Source organism: Macaca nemestrina, chromosome 15, assembly GCF_043159975.1.
Source record: "Macaca nemestrina isolate mMacNem1 chromosome 15, mMacNem.hap1, whole genome shotgun sequence".
Taxonomy (NCBI): domain Eukaryota; kingdom Metazoa; phylum Chordata; class Mammalia; order Primates; family Cercopithecidae; genus Macaca; species Macaca nemestrina.
The window spans coordinates 61,345,761-61,352,714 of record NC_092139.1 but is presented as its reverse complement, the minus strand read 5'-3'; the positions used below and the strand labels follow the sequence as shown (position 1 = coordinate 61,352,714).

Here is a 6,954-nt window from a genome sequence, read left to right as displayed (position 1 = left end):
TGGCCTCATAGGGGAATCGGAGAAGGTTTTCTGAGGAAGCTTTGTCCAAGCCGAGATCCTTCCTGTTCCATGTGCTCCAGCACAAGGCCTGCAGGAGGAGCCCCGTGAGCAAGGCCGACCTAGACCAGCCGGGGGGATTCCCTTGGCAGTGAGGGGGAGCATGGCCTGAGGAACTGAGGGCGATCTCAGAAGGATGGCATCAGAGGAACTCTCACCGTTTCTATCAAGAACGTTACAGTTTGATATCAGCATGGGGGTTGTGACTGGGTGATCCTGGGAAGGGTCTGTCAGCGGGTCAGGGGCTTGCTCGAAATTGGACGCTGTCTGATAGAGGAGTCTTTTCTATTGTTTGGTATCTCAAGGAATCTTATCTAGAAGAGGGCAGAGGCCGCCAGGAGAAAACCGCTGCTGGTAATGAGGTAGATGCCGCTCATTTTCACCAAGTGAGTGCAGTGCTAGGGATTTTATGGTGTGGCAAAGTGACCTTGATATATTTTGTTTGTGCCGGTCTCTGTTAGACTCACTGTGGGTGTCTCCGTGGGGATCTCTGTGTTGTTTTTGAAGAGTCTCTGTGTGAGTCTCTCTCGGGGATTTCTGGGGGGGGGGGTCCTTCTAGGGGGTCTTTGTGGGGGGATCTCAGTCAGATTCTCTGTTGGGGTCTCTGGGGATCACTGTGGGGAATCTCTGAAATATTGATGAATGTGGGGTCTCTGTGGGAATCTTTGAGTGTTGGGGTCTACTGGGGGTCCCTGTGGAGTTCTTCTGCTGCAGGTCCCAGGATCCTGGGTCCCATAGATGTTAGGCCCACACTGGAGTTGCCCAGGTCACCACCCCAGACAGGACTTGGCTCCAGCAGTAGTTGGGACACCCAAAGTGACACCAGGGCATGTTCAAAACAGGTCCCCAACTTGGGTCCTACCAGGCCTGGGTACAGGCCTGTCCCCTTGTCCTCAGCCTCCACAACCCCTGCAAGTGCAGAGGTCCCCTGGGGCAGAAGGCCCCTGGGCAGATCCCTATGAGGAATTGGCTCCTGCCTGCCCTGACCTTGCTCCTGCCTTCCCTGGGGATGGCCAGGAAGGACCCAGCACCAGGACGGAGGGAGCACAGGACTGGGCCATGTGGGGACTGTCCCTGCCAACCATGTGACCAGATTCTCTGAGCCCCAATGTGTCCCCTGCAAGCACATGGGCCTGGAACCATAGACGTGCTGTGTGACCCAGGCCAACCCTTGCCTTCTGGGTTCCCCTCCCCCGGGAGTGGCACTGACCACTTTTGCTTGTAATGGTCACCAGACTGCGAGGACCCTGGTTACAGCTGCAGGCAGCTTTTGGATCCTGCACTTGCAATCTTAGGCTCATCTTCCCTGATTCTTTTCCCACCTCCCACCCTGAACCGAAGGTCCTCTTCTGTGGTTCCTGACCACAGAGTCCTACCAGAGGAGTAGGCAGCAGCCCTGGGTGCCTCCTGAAACGGACACCCCACACCAGTGGGCTGGGAGACTGCTCTGGGGAGTGAGGCCGGGGATGGCAGACATGAACCCAAGGGTGTTATCAAGGCTGAACCAAGTGTTGGCAGGGCCCAAGTCCATCCCGGAACTCAGCAGACAGGAAAGTGTCTGGGGAGGGTGTCATCTCTTCCCCACCAGGAGATCCTGGAAAGAGCAGTCCTGCCTCTGACCCAGGGCCAGCACAGGACACCCCCACATTCCCAGACTACTGTGGGGCAGGGGGGTTTCTGGGATCCATCACTCCTGGAGCCTACCACCCCCTCAGTCCGTGAGGCCCCTGCAGACCCAGCTCCTACAGCAGCACAGAAGTCACCTTAGTGAGAATGGGGGTTGCAGTGAGCCAGAGCCCAGGTGGAATCTCCAAAGGGTTTGCTATCCTTACACGTCCTGAAGGCTCTGAGTCATGATCCAGTTTGGAAACCAGACACAGTGTGGGGACAGGGAGAACATGGGGTCTTCCAGGTCCCTGTCAGCCTCCTCCTGGCCCAGTCATTCTGGGAACCACACTCAGGAGGAGCTGACACTGAGCCCTTTCCTGTGCCCTAGCATGGCACAGACAGAAGCTTCCACCTCTGCAGGGAAAGCAGGTGCATTGGGAACTTCTCCGTGGAACTCAGGAACACATGGGAACGGTGATGATCCATGCAGGACAGGTTTGTTATGTAGGTGTCCAGTGTTATTTGAGTAGAACCCCCTGACTCTCCCAGGAGAGGTGTGAAAAGCCTGAGCTGGTTCAGGAAGCAAGACACATCTGTGTAGACCTCAGTTCCTATGGCTGTGGATGGGGCCATGGGAGGTGCTTGCCTCTCATGGCCTGTGGTGGTGGGGACCAGCTGGGGACACAGGCTCCCTGGGAGGTGGGAGCCCAACTGCTGTCTCTGTCTCTGATGCCCTTGTTTTTGACAGGACAGTTGTGGCCCTTGGGGGTGGCTTTGGGGCTGCAAGCCAGGGCTCTCATCTCTCTGCTGTGTTCCTGTTGGTAGTGACTTCTGTGGCAGCAGGAAGGCACATTCTTCTGGGCTTGGAGGTCGCCTTTGTGGCAGTTGATCTCTGAGGGACCACATCCCTGCTGAATCCCCAATTTGTCCACCAGGATTTGACCCACAACTCTGATGATGGCCTGGGCTTCTTTAGTCATGCTATCCATAAACAACCTTGCTGGATCAGACTCCTAGCTCTGGACAGCATCTGCCCTGGGCTTGCCTTTCTGAAGTACGTCTTCCTGCCCTGCACCTCTTTTCCTGAGGTGTAGACTGTTGGGGGAAGTCAAGGACCCTGAATGGAGGGACCAGCTGAAACCATGGCCAAAGAACATAAGTTGTGAAGATTTCATGGACATTTATTAGTTCCCTAAATTAATACTTTTATAATTTCTTATGTGTGTCTTTACTGCAATCTCTGAACATAAATCATGAAGATTTCATGGACATTGATCACTTCCCCAGACTATACTCTTGTAATTTCCTATGCCTGTCTTTACTTCAATGTCTTAATCCTGTCATCTTCATAAACTGAGGATGTATGTTGCCTCAGGACCCTGTGGTGACTGTGTTATCTGCACAAATTGTTTGTAAAGCCTGTGTGTTTGAACAATATGAAATCTGGGCACCTTGAAAAGAACAAGATAACAGCGATTTTCAGGGAACAAGGGAGATAACCATAAAGTCTGACTGCCTGTGGGGCCAGGTAGAATGGAGTCATATTTCTCTTCTTTCAGAAAGCACATAGGAGAAATATTGCTGATTTCTTTTCTCATCAAGGAATAACCATGGGAAAATGAATGCATTCCCAGGGGAAGTTTTTCTCTCTTTTGGACTCTTTCTTTTTATTTCTCAGACCAGCCAACACGTAGGGAAAATAGAAAAGAACCTATGTTGAAATATTGGGAGCTGGTTCCTCTGATAGTATGCCCTGTGAATGGTGATTGATCTTTCTCCAGAAGTTGCACTCTGGTGGTGCCTGTCCCTTCTCTAGCTGAGGCTTGTCATATTTCCTTTATTGTTTGTCTCCTATTTCCCTGGCATGGGCAGGGTGGCTCCTCCAACTGGCTTCGGAGGTCCTGGGTCCCTTGCACCTATGTCCCTGCTACCCTGGTCTGGGCCTCCTGCAGGCCTCGCCCTTGTTCACAGACCCCAGCATCTTCTGACTCTTCTGTGGGGCCTTCACTTTTGAGCTCACAGGCTCCTGTTGCCCCAGTCTGTCCCCTCCCTTACACAGGAGGGCACATGGCCCCTGGAAAGCTGCCATGTTCCTCCTACTGAACACAGTCTGGGAGGTGGACAGTGGGGCATTAGTGAGTGGCCAGTCTATGGCTGGGAGCATGTCCACTTTGTGGCCTGGAAGGCACAGGTCTGTGGGGCCCTCCTGGAGGAGGATGCTGGAGACACGGCCTGGCACCTGCTCCTCTGAGTCCACCTGCACTGTGAGCACAATCTCATTGACTGCCTATGCTTTCAGACACAGATGCCCTGGATCCTGAGCAACACAGATTGTAGACACTGAGGTCTACAGACACCAGTTTACACTATAGTGTAGACACTAGTGGTCCCCACAGCCTCTGTGCTCCTCAGGTCCACCTGAACACTTCCTGAACTTGCCCTCACACTGGCTCCCAAGGTGGCTTCCGAAGCAGGGGGTTTCTCCTCCTCAGCCTCCAGTGCTTCCAGGGTGTCTTTGGCCCTTGCCCACTGGGACCTTATGCAGAACTCTTGCAGGGCTCTGTTATGACAGGAGTTTCCTGGGGACATGCTTTCAATCTCAAGCCATGCCTCATTCCCAGCCATTTCTGAACCCCTCAAGGTTGGATTTCCCAGACCCCAGGACAGTCCTGCTCTGCCAGGTTCTGCCTACAAGGCTGCACATGGGGGACTGAGAAGACACCTTGTCCTTCTGTCCAGTCGGAGAGGCCTCTAATTGCTTATGGGTGTCAGCTGACTGGGACCATCTTGGAGCCCTCTGGCCTTCCTCCTGCTCAGGTGGTGGGACAGGGACAGGGCAACTCACAATGGGGCTGACTTGCCTGTTGTTCTGTTGTCTCCTGGACCATTCTGGGGAGGTTTTTCCAATAAAATGACAAACTTGGCTACAGATTCAACCCGAGATTCCCAGGAGGCCCAGAGGGGAAATGTGGAGTATGGGAGGAGTGGGGGCTGAGCCTTACCTGACTGGACATTTATGGGCTATAGGGACTGGAGGTCTGGACCCCACCTGTGCCTCACACAGAACCTGAAAAGATGTGCTTCCAGCATCTGCCGGGTGCAGGGATGAAGGAAGGAAAGCTCCTGGGAGGTGTTCACGTGGGCTTTCCCACCCCTCCAGGATGCCAGCTTCCCCAGTTTCCTGTGGGTGTCAGACTTGGGAACAGCACGTTTGGCCATGAACCAGGAGCAATACAAAGATACAGAGATCGAGCCCTCCTTGATCTCCCCCACCTTCCTGTCCATATGGACCTGCAGCTTGTTTTCCAAATGCTTCCTGTCTGGGTCCCTGGGTGTGGAACTTACTGATTGGTACTTCCAGGGCTTCCTGAAGTCACTGTCTGCCTCCTCCTTGTCTTTCTCCAGAATCTTCACTGAATTCCTTCCTGTGCCTTGATCCTGGCTTGGTTGTGCCTCTAGTTTGGACCCTAAGCACCTCTTCCTAGATAACCTTCCAGAGCTCCTGAGTCCTGTCTTCTGCATATTCTTCCTGCCCTTTCCTGCAAATTCAGAAGCCTGGGAGGGCAAGAGGACCCCCTGTGTGTCTTCTGCCTGACCCTGGGACCTCCCTGGGAATTCCCCCTCAGGTTGCAGAGGTCTCCAGATGGAATCTGCTGGGAGGGCCATGGGACTGCTCCTGGCACATGGCACTGCTCCTGGCACATGGCACGACTTCCTTGCCACGGGTGCTCTGGGATCTCAGTGCTGGAGGCAACCCCAGAAAGAATGGAGGCTGACTTGGGGCTCTGAAAAGCCGGCCTCTTCTGGGGAAGGTGGACAGTGGGCTGGCTCAGGACGGCCTGAGAATTTTTTAGGAGAAAGGAAAAAGCCCTCTTCCACTTTAGTCACTTCTGCAAGGGCCATTCAAGATACTCCACTCGACTGGGGATGACAGACTGTGCCCTCTCATTGGATGTAGGGCAAGCCCACAGAACCTGATCTGGGGTGGAAAAGAGCACGGTAGGCTTGGGACGGGGTGAGCAGTGGGACTGCTTCTGGATCCCAGCCAGAGGTGGGGGCTGGGACTGGGGCCAGGTTGAAGTGAATGGTTGGAGCTGGGCCATGTGTGGGGCTGGGACTGTGCCTGGGAAAGCTGTAAGGATGCCTCAACCTCAGGTTCACCTTGAAGAGAAGTGGAGGCTTTATCCAATGGTACAGAGTACACATTCTGTGAGGAAGGGTTCCTAGAATCCCAGGCCGTGACCACCAGGGACTCCCTATTGAAAGAGGGGAGAAGAGGTCTCAGAAGAGCTGGCTGCATTTCCACTGTAAGTGGTCCCCCATGGACGTGGGGACCTGCTGAGGACTGGGCAGCTGCTGTGGTTGGGTTGTCACATTCCAGAAGGGATTTAGAGTCGTGATGTCCCACTCCTTCCCCAGTGATGTCATCTGCAGGTAGTCTGCCTGCCTCCTTTCTTTCTCCTGCCACATCTTCATCACTGCTCTCTTGGTGATGAGAGTTTCCAGCAGCTTCTGCATGTCGGGGTGGATGAATGTGTAGGCACCTACCTCCATCTGCCTGGGTGTGGGGTCTCCCCAGAAGGAAGCCTCTAGGGAGTGGTCAGGAATATACGGTTGCTGGGACTTGCCATGTGAGCAGGTGGAGAGGCCCCAGGTGGTGGCAGCCTCCCTCCAGCAGGAGAGGTCCCAGATGGGATCGCTGGAGCACCCAAAGCTGGAGATCACCCTGGTTGGAGAAGGCAGCCCCTGGTTGTGGAAAAGGCAGCTCTGGGGAACGGGGCATATTGTGGAGCCACACGGAAATTCAGCCAGGCCGGAGCTGGGTGGAGGTGGAGAGGAGGCCGTGGGAACAGGGGGCTGTGGTGAAGGAGGAAAAAGCACATGTGGCTGAGGTGCAGGGTGTTTTAGGGGTAATGAGGGCTCTGGTGACTGGAGGTACTCAGGCTTGAGTGTGGTCAAAAAGGCTCTAAGGTGGTCGTTGCGCCTGGTGACAGGGTGGAGGCCAGAGTAGCTGGGAGAGCCCTTGGGGACAAGCTGGTGGGAGATGGACATTGCATGCATTTCCCATGCAGTTGGTGGGCCTTAGCAGGCGCTGGTTGGTACATGTCACCCAGGGGGTCTCCAGCTAAGGGTAGGTGAGAGCCAGCCTCCCCAGTGAGCTTTCTCAGGTGGCTGCAGTAGACATGAGGCACAAGCTGCAGCTAGGGGCGGGTGGGGCTGGGAGGTCGGGAAGGCTGGGTACCTGGTGCCCACAGCTCCTCCACCTCCCCCACTGCTGAATTCACAAAG

The 6,954-nt window shown here is 54.7% G+C and overlaps 1 pseudogene; it reads right to left on the bottom strand.

Annotated features, from left to right (window-relative positions):
- Window positions 1-2,240: 2,240 nt before the first annotated feature.
- On the bottom strand, window positions 2,241-6,361 carry LOC139358861 (spermatogenesis-associated protein 31E1-like; annotated as a pseudogene).
- Between the last annotated feature and the right edge of the window lie 593 nt (window positions 6,362-6,954).